Source organism: Panthera uncia, chromosome B4 (assembly GCF_023721935.1).
Source record: "Panthera uncia isolate 11264 chromosome B4, Puncia_PCG_1.0, whole genome shotgun sequence".
NCBI lineage: Eukaryota > Metazoa > Chordata > Mammalia > Carnivora > Felidae > Panthera > Panthera uncia.
This window is the reverse complement of record NC_064809.1, coordinates 79,870,025-79,880,119: the sequence shown is the minus strand read 5'-3', so window position 1 is coordinate 79,880,119 and position 10,095 is coordinate 79,870,025.

Sequence of the window (10,095 nt, the reverse complement as noted above, 5' to 3'; positions counted from 1 at the left end):
ATATATGTCAGGTTAATAACAAAGCAACCCTCTCTTGACTTCACATCTCCTTTTATATATCCATTCTATAGATCTACTTCACAGCCATACTTCTTGAACCATCTGCTCATGTTTCCTCACTTTCCATTCACTCTCCCACCCCCTCCAATCTAAAATTGTAATAAAAACTGTTCTTATCTTATTTGACCTCCTACCAGTTTCAGGAATGGTTGGCTACTACTTCCTCCTTGGAATATTATCTCATCTAAGCTGTACCAACATCACAGCCTTCTTGTTTTTATACCCCTGGCTGTTCTTCTCAGACTCCCTTTTTAGGTCTTTCTTACCTATTCAACCTCTAGATTTTGTTTCTTTAGGTTTGGTCTTAGATTTCCCTCTGTCTGTACATTATCTCATTAAGTAATTTCATCCATTTTCATGGGTTTAAATACCATGCATATACTAATTATTCACATATCTTTAATGTGGACTTTAATGCAGACTTTTCCTTCGAGTTTCATTCAGATTTGCATATCCAATTGCCTACTTGACAAATTCCTCAGCCTGTGTCCTGGATGTGTCACTTATCATGTCCAAAATGGGACTTGTGATACTCCCCAAGTCTCTTTTGCCCATTCTCCTCACCATCTCAATAAATGGCACCATCAGCTTCTCAATTGCTCAAGCAAAACCCTAGGACTTATTTTATTTCTCCTTCTCCCTCTTTCTCACACCCCCACCACTTCTTCTTCCTCCTTCTTCTAACTTTTTAACCTTCTATAATGGAAGACTTTGAATACACATAAAAGTTGACAGAATTGTATAATGCACTCTCATGTATACATCATCCAGCCCCAACACAACTCTTAAGCTATGGTCAGTCCTGCCCCATCCCTATCCTCACCCACTTCCCCCTTCTACCCTGAATATTGTTTTGAAGTAAACCCTAGACATCATGTAATTTCATCTGTAAATATTTTAACATATATCTTGAAAAAATATGTAACAAAAAATATAACCACCATATTATCACACCTAAACAAGTCTGACATAATTCCTAGGACCCATTTAAAAAAATATTTTATTTATTTTTTAAAGTAGGCTCCACACCCAACATGAGGCTTGAATTCACCACTCCAAGATCAAGAGTTGCATGCACTACTGACTGAGCCATCCAGGTGCCCCCCTAGGTCTCATTTTTAAATTTTTTCCCCCCATTCCTACATCTAAGCTATCTCCAAGTCCTGCTAGTTCTACTTCCTGATTTATATATATTTTTAAAAAAGTTTTGTTTTTTTTGAGAGAGGGATGGAGTGTGCATGAGGGAGAGGCAGAGAGAGAGGGAGACATAGAATCTGAAGCAGGCTCCCGGCTCTGAGCTGTTAGCACAGAGCCTGATGTGGGGCTCTAACTCATGAACCATGAGATCATGACCTAAGCCGAAGTCAGAGGCTTAACAGACTGAGCCACCCAGGCGCCCCTGATTTATCTTAATTTCATGCGCTTCTAGTATCTCCACTGGCACAGACAGGCCACAACCCTCCTCTGCCTGGCCCATTGCAATGGCCTCATAACTGGCCTCCCCACTGCCACCTCTGGCTTAAAACCCTTTAGTGAATTCCCATCATCATTAGCATAAAATCCAAAATCTTTATGGTGGCTAAAGGCCCTGCAGATCTAGCCTCTACTCACCTCACCCGTTCTCCAATATGTACCAAGCTGCAGCCATACAATCTTTCGGTTCCTCACATTCTGGCTGCTTTTTGCTTCAGGGCCTTTGAGCTTGTCATTTCCTTTGCCTACCATGCTCTCTTTCTCTGCAGCAGTCCCCTCCTCCCTCGTGCTGACTTAACTTTTACTTACCTTTCAGAGTTTAGAGCAAAAGCATATTTTCCCTTCTCCCATCTAGGTAAAGAACTCTTAGTTCAGTTTGTAATGAATGTTTGTTGCTGGTATTATCTGATTAATTTCTGTCGATGAGCTCCATAAGAGCAAAGATTATGTATTTTTTCCTTATCATCACATATCTAGCACATAGTAAGTGCTATGGCAAGTGCCTGGCAAGTAGTAGATACTGAAAATGAAACAGGGAAACTAAAGGTACCCCATGAAAAAAGCTGCTTTTTTCTCCTTTTCCTGCTTCTATTCTTGCTAGGATCTACACCCCTGCCTTACCCATGCCTTATAGAACAGATTATATATATGTCCTCCTTGTAAAAATCAAGAAGTTAATGATTTCTTTGGGCTCTTCCAGCACAGTAGATAACATCTAAGGAGTCATGACATCTAAGGTTGTCATGAACTTTTCCCAAAACCACTGACTCACAAAGACCCCTGGATCCAGGGTATAAGTGACTCATGGAGGACACCTAAACACTTGTCTTTGTTCCTGGATGCCTGAGAAGACACATCACCAGACCAGCCTGCAATCCTCAATAAAAACCCAAATCCCAAGCAAGGATGAGACTCACTCTCCTTTCCTTTCTGAGTCTCCCAGAAGAGAGACTCTTTATGTCTTCAATAAGCTCTATTCTCACTTCCTCTCAGCTTGCATTTGATTAGCATCCTGCAAGAAGCCAAGGACCCTCTTGGCTGGTCCTGAGGGACCTCCTCTGGTCTTTGGATCCAGCCAGCCTGCATCAAAAACATGTGTGATCAATAAACAACAAATAGTTTTGTCATGATTTATAATTAAAATTTTTTGCCAGTATTTTAAAGCCTGCTGACTCCTAGTGAATTAGCTCTACATTGTCAGAAAACATATTTTCCTCTTCATTGCCGTATATACTCAGGTCCATTTCTAGTGTCTGTCTCAGAGACCACTCAACACATATTTATTGAATGAATGAATAAAAGGTCCATGTCATTGAGAAAGGGTTCATTTCGTTGAGTAATGTCTGTATCATTGAGGATCTTATATGCCAACCTAAAGAGTTTGGATCTTATCCTACAAAAAAGGAAGGAGTCATATAGTATGATTGGCTTGTTGGAAGCATCTCTTTGATGACTGACTTACAGGGAACTGGGAGATCAGTCAAGAGATGTGCATTGACATCAGCCATAGAAACACATTTTTCTATTTTTTTAAGTATGAAATTTATTGTCAAATTTGTTTCCATACAACACCCAGTGCTCATCCCAACAGGTGTCCTCCTCAATGCCCATCACCCACCCTCCCCTCCTTCCCACCTCCCATCAACCCTCAGTTTATTCTCAGTTTTTAAGAGTCTCTTATGGTTTGGCTCCCTCCCTCTCTTTCTTTTTTTTTTTTTTTTTTCCTTCCCCTCCTCCATTGTCTTCTGTTAAGTTTCTCAGGATCCACATAAGAGTGAAAACATATGGTATCTTTCTGTATGACTTATTTCACTTAGCATAACACTCTCCAGTTCCATCCACATTGCTACAAAAGGCCATATTTCATTCTTTCTCGCTGCCAGGTAGTGTTCCATTGTGTATATAAACCACCATTTCTTTTTTTTTTTTTAATATATGAAATTTATTGTCAAATTGGTTTCCATACAACACCCAGTGCTCATCCCAACAGGTGCCCTCCTCAATACACATCACCCACCCTCCCCTCCCTCCCACCCCCCATCAACCCTCAGTTTGTTCTCAGTTTTTAACAGTCTCTTATGTTTTGGCTCTCTCCCACTCTAACCTTTTTTTTTTTTCCTTCCCTTCCCCCATGGGTTTCTGTTAAGTTTCTCAGGATCCACATAAGAGTGAAACCATATGGTATCTGTCTTTCTCTGTATGGCTTATTTCACTTAGCATCACACTCTCCAGTTCCATCCACGTTGCTACAAAAGGCCATATTTCATTCTTTCTCATTGCCACGTAGTATTCCATTGTGTATATAAACCACAATTTCTTTATCCATTCATCAGTTGATGGACATTTAGGCTCTTTCCATAATTTGGCTATTGTTGAGAGTGCTGCTATAAACATTGGGGTCCAAGTGCCCCTATGCATCAGCACTCCTGTATCCCTTGGATAAATTCCTAGCAGTGCTATTGCTGGGTCATAGGGTAGGTCTATTTTTAATTTTCTGAGGAACCTCCACACTGTTTTCCAGAGCAGCTGCACCAGTTTGCATTCCCACCAACAGTGCAAGAGGGTTCCTGTTTGTCCACATATCCTTTCCATCATCTATAGACTCCTGATTTGTTCATTTTAGCCACTCTGACTGGCATGAGGTGATATCTCAGTGTGGTTTTGATTTGTATTTCCCTGATGAAGAGTGACGTTGAACATCTTTTCATGTGCCTGTTGGCTATCTGGATGTCTTCTTTAGAGAAGTGTCTATTCATGTTTTCTGCCCATTTCTTCACTGGATTCTTTGTTTTTTGGGTGTGGAGTTTGGTGAGTTCTTTATAGAGTTTGGATACTAGCCCTTTGTCTGATATGTCATTTGCAAATATCTTTTCCCATTCCATTGGCTGCCTTTTAGTTTTGTTGATTGTTTCCTTTGCAGTGCAGAAGCTTTTTTTATCTTCATGAGGTCCCAATAGTTCATTTTTGCTTTTAATTCCCTTGCCTTTGGAGATGTGTCAAGTAAGAAATTGCTGTGGCTGAGGTCAGAGAGGTTTTTTTCCTGTTTTCCCTTCTAGGGTTTTGATGGAGAAACACATTTTTCTAGATCTAAACAAAAGCAAACTTAAACTATTGGGACTACACCAAAATAAAAAGCTTTTGCAGAGTGAAGGAAACCATCGGCAAAATAAAAAGACAACCCAATGGGAGAATATATCTGCAAATGATATATCCTATAATGGATTAATATCCAAAATATAAAAATAACTTATACAACTCAACATAAAACCCTCCCAAATAATACAATTAAAAAAGGCAGAAGCTATGAACAGACATTTTTCCAAAGAAGATATCCAGATGGCCAATAGACACATGAAAAGATGCTCAATATCACTCATCATCAGGGAAATACAAATCAAAATCACAATGAGCTAGCACCTCACACCTGTCAGAATGGCTAAAATAAAAAACATAAGAAACAACAAGTGTTGGTGAGGATGTGGAGAAAAAGGCACTATTGGTGGGAATGCAAACCTGTGTAGCCACTCTGGAAAACAGTAGGGAATTTCCTCAAAAAATTAAAAATAGAATTACCATAAGATCCAATAATCTACTACTGGGTATTTATCCAAAGAAAACAAAAACTGTAGTTCAAAAAGATATATGCACCCCTATGTTTACTCTAGCATTATTTACAATAGCCAGGATGTAGAAGCAACTTAAGTGTCCATCCATAGATGAATAGATAAAGAAGATGTGGAATATACTTACAATGGAATATTACTCAGCCATAAAAAATGGGACCTTGCCATTTGCAACAACATGGATGGACATAGGGTATAAATGCTAAATGAAATAAGTCAGTCAGAGAAAGACAAATGCCATGTGATTTCACTCATGTGGAATTTAAGAAACAAAACAGGAGTGCCTGGCTGGCTCAATTAGTAGAGCATGTGACTCTTGATCTCAGGGTTGTGAATTTGAGCCTCTCGTTGGGTGTAGAGATCACTTAAAAATAAAATCTTGGGGCGCCCAGGTGGCTCAGTTGGTTAAGCATTCTGCTCTTGATTTCAGCTTGGGTCTTGATCTCAGGGTCGTGATTTCAAGCTATGTGTTGGGCTCCATGCTGGGTGTAAAGCCTACTTAAAAAAAAATATAGGGGCTCCTGGGTAGCTCAATCAGTTAAGTGTCAACTTTTGATTTTGGCTCAGGTCATGATCTCATAGTTGGTGGGATTGAGCTCCAAGTTGGGCTCTGTGCTGACAGCACAGAGCCTGCTTGGGATTCTCTCTCTCTCTCTCTCTCTCTGCCACTTCTCCACTTACTCTCTCTCTCTCTCTCTCTCTCTCTGCCACTTCTCCACTTACTCTCTCTCTCTCTCTCTCAAAATAAATAAATAAACTTAAAAAAATCTTAAAAAATAATAAAAAAAGAAACAAAAGAACAAAAGAGAAAAGAGGCAAACAAAAAAGCAGACTCTTAAATGTAGACAAAGGACTGATGGTTGCCAGGGGGTAGATAGGTGGGGGGCAATGGGTGAAATAGATAAAGGGGATTAAGAGTACTCTTTCTATGATGAACACTGAGTAGTGTATAGACTTGTTGAATCACTATATTGTACACCTGAAACTAATATAACATTGTATGTTAATCATACTGGAAATAAAAGAAAAAAATAAAAATGAAAAAGAAAAGGAGATATGATTTACAATTGTCCAGTAAAAGGACAATGAAAATGGAGCAAAAGTGGGGAACAGAGAGAAGATTTGTGTAAGAGGTGTTATTAAGGTAGCATTTTATTTTTCTTTTATGAAATTTTGGTAAAATATCATAACATAAAAGTTACCATTTAAGTCAATTTTAAGTGTATAGTTCAGTGGCATTAATTTCATTCCCATTATTGTGCAGCCATGGCCACCATCCATCTCCAGAACTTTTTGACCTTTACAACTGAAACTCCATACCTATTAACTTCACATGAGCCCTTGGCAATCACCAAACACTTACAATTCTGGTTTTTTTCTTTTCAAAATTAAAATTTTTTTAATGTTTATGTTTGAGAGAGAGAGAGAGAGAGAGAGCACGAGCAGGGGAGGGGCAGAGAAAGAGGGAGACACAGAATCTGAAGCAGGCTCCAGGCTCCAAGCTGTCAGCACAGAGCCAGACGCAGGGCTTGAAGTCATGAACTGTGAGATCACGACCTGAGCCAAAGTTGGACGCTTAACCAACTGAGCCACCCAGGTGCTTCTTTCCAAATTTTTATTTAAAATCTGGTTGGTTAACATACAGTGTAATGTTGGTTTCAGGAGTAGAAAATTCAGTGATTCATCACTTACATACAACACCCAGTGCTCATCATAACAAATGCCCTCCTTAATACCTATCACCCATCTAGCCCATCTTCCACCTACCTCCCTCCATCAGCCCTCAGTTTGTTCTCTATAATTAAGAGTCTCTTATGGTTTGTTTCCCTCTTTTTTTTTTCCCTCCCCCATATGTTCTTCTATTTTGTTTCTTAAATTCCACATGAGTGAAATCATATGGTATTTGTCTTTCTCTGACTTATTTAGCTTGGCATAATACTCTCTAGCTCCATCCATGTCATTGCAAATGGCAAGATTTCATTCTTTTTAAAAAATATTTATTTATTTTTGAGAGACAGAGAGAGAGAGGGAGCACATGAACAGGGGAGGCGCGGGGTGGGGGAAGAGAGAGAGAGAGAGGGAGAGAGAGAGAGAATCCCAAGCAGGCTCTGCACTGTCAGTGAAGAGCTTGACACAGGGCTGGGTTCCACAAACCATGAGATCATGACCTGAGCCAAAATCAAGAGTTGGATGCTCAACAGACTGAGCCACTCAGGCATCCCAAGATTTCAGTCTTTTTTTAAAAAAATGTTTATTTGTTTATTTATTTATTCATTCACTTTTGAGAGAGACACAGAGCAGGAGTGGGAGAGAGGCAGAGAGAGAGTGAGCACAGAGCCTGACACAGGGCTCAAACTCATGAGCCATGAGATCATGATGTGAGCCAAAGTTGAATGCTTAACTGACTGAGCTACCCAGGTGCCCCAGATTTCATTCTTTGTGATGGTTGAGTAATATCCCATTGTATATATATGCCACATCTTCTTTATCCATTCTTCAGTTCATGGGCATTTGGGCTCTTTCTGTAGTTTGGTTATTGTCAATAATGGTGCTATAAACATCGGGGTGCATGTAGCCTTTCGAATCTGTATTTTTGTGTCCTTTGGGTAGTAGTAGTGCAATTGCTGTGTCATAGGGTAATTCTATTTTTAACTTTTTGAGGAACCTCCATACTGTTTTCCAGAGTGGCTTCATCAGTTTGGATTCCCACCAACAGTGCTAGAGGGTTTCCTTTTCTCTGCATCCTTGCCAACACCTGTTGTTTCTTGTGTTGTTAATTTTAGCTATTCAGACAGGTGTGAGGTAGTATCTCATCATGGTTTTTGATTTGTATTTCTCTGATGATGAGTGATGATGAGCCTCTTTTCATGTGTGTTAGCCATTTGTATGTCTTCTTTGGAGAAATGTCTGTTAATGTCTTCTGCCCATTTCTTAACTGGATATTTGTTTTTTGGGTGTTGAGTTTGATAAATTCTTTATAGATTTGGATATTAACCCTTTATCAGATACATCATTTGGCAATATCTTCTCCCATTTTCTAGGCTGCCTTTTAGTTTTATGGATTGTTTCCTTCACTGTGCAGAAACTTTTTATCTTGATGAAGTCCCAATAATTAATTTTTGCTTTTGCTTCCCTTGCCTTTGAGACATGTTTGGAAAGAAGTTGCTCTGGCTGAGGTCAAAGAGGTTGCTGCCTATGTTCTCCTCTAGGATTTTGATCGTTTTCTGTCTCACATTTAGGTCTTTCATCCATTTTGAATTTATTTTTTGTGTGTGGTGTAAGAAAGTGGTCCAGTTTCATTTTTTCTACATGTTGCTATCCAGTTTTCCCAGCACCATTTGTTGAAGAGACTATCTTTTTTTCCATTGGATATTTTTTCCTGCTTTGTTGAAGATGAATTGACCATATAGTTGTGGGTCCTTTTTTGGATTTTCTATTCTGCTCCATTGGTTTATGTGTCTGTTTTTGTGCCAGTACCATGATTACAGCTTGATGATTACAGCTTTGTAATATAGCTTGAAGTCCGGAATCATGATGCCTCCAGCTTTGCTTTTCTTTTTCAGGATTGCTTTGGCTATTTGGGGTCTTTTATGATTCCATACACATTTTAGGAGTGTTTATTCTAGCTCTGTGAAGAATGCTGGTGGTATTTTGATAGGGATTGCATTAAATGTGTAGACTGCTTTGGGTAGTATGGATATTTTGACAATATTTGTTCTTCCAATCGATGAGCTTGGAATGTTTTTTCATTTCTTTGTGTCTTCTTCGATTTCTTTCATAAGTGTTCTATAGTTTTCAGCATACAGATCTTTCACCTCTGTCGTTAGGTTTATTCCTAGGTTTCTTATGGTTTTTCGTGCAATTGTAAATGGGATCGATGTTTATAATTTTTTACAGATTACTCTGAGACTTCTGACTCTGGTCGCTGGATGCAATTTACCAGCATAAGATTTTTTTTTTTTTTTTAAAGATGGTGAATTTGGTGTGTGACTTGGAAGTGATATGTCCAGTGAGCCATTAACTATATGGATGTGGAATTTTGAAGAGCATTTTGGGCTAGAGATAAATATTTGAGACCCATTAGCATAGAGATTTGGTTTGGTCCAGAATTCCAATCCACCAACTCTTCCTGTCCTTTCTGATTTGGTTGAAATTTCTCCAAGGAAGCACCTGGGAACCATTCTTCATCCTCCTGTTCTCTCACCCCATCCCCATTCAATTCATCACTAACTTTTTTTTCCATTTTTAAAAAAATTTTCAGAGACAACACGAGGCAGGGAGGGGCAGAGAGAGGGGGACAGAGAATCCAAAGCAGGCTCTGTGCTGACAGCAGCAAGCTGGATGTAGTGCTCCAGCCCATGAACCGAGAGATCATGACCTAAGCCAAAGTCAGACGCTCAACCAACAGAGCCACCCATGCACCTGAATTCATCACTAAATCTTGCCATGTATTTCCAAATGCCTTCTAAACATATCTTGAATCTGTCTCCTCTTATCCCAACCACCAGTACTTTAAGTTCAGGCCCATATCATCTGGTTTCTAGACCATGAAATCAGCTTCTTAATGGGTCCCCCTGTTTCTAGTTTTGTCACCTTCAAATCCATTCTCCAGACAGTCACGGAACATGATTTACCTAAAAGACAAACATGACCATGCCATGCCCTTCTTTAAAAATCTGAATTGTTTCCTCATTGTCACTCATAGGATAAAGTCTATACTCCATAATATGGTAGAGAGGCTCTCTGTGATCTACCCCTGATCAACACCTCAGCCTCTTCTCTGAAGCCTTCTCCTTTGGTAATGTGTTTCGATAACCTCAAGTGTGTGCAGCTCCTCTGCTTTCCAGGTGTTTCATATTGGAGTCTCTGCCAGATGGGTCCCCTATACCTCACTTGGTTTACTCCCTCTCTTGGTTAGATTCAACTCAGGCTCTTCTTT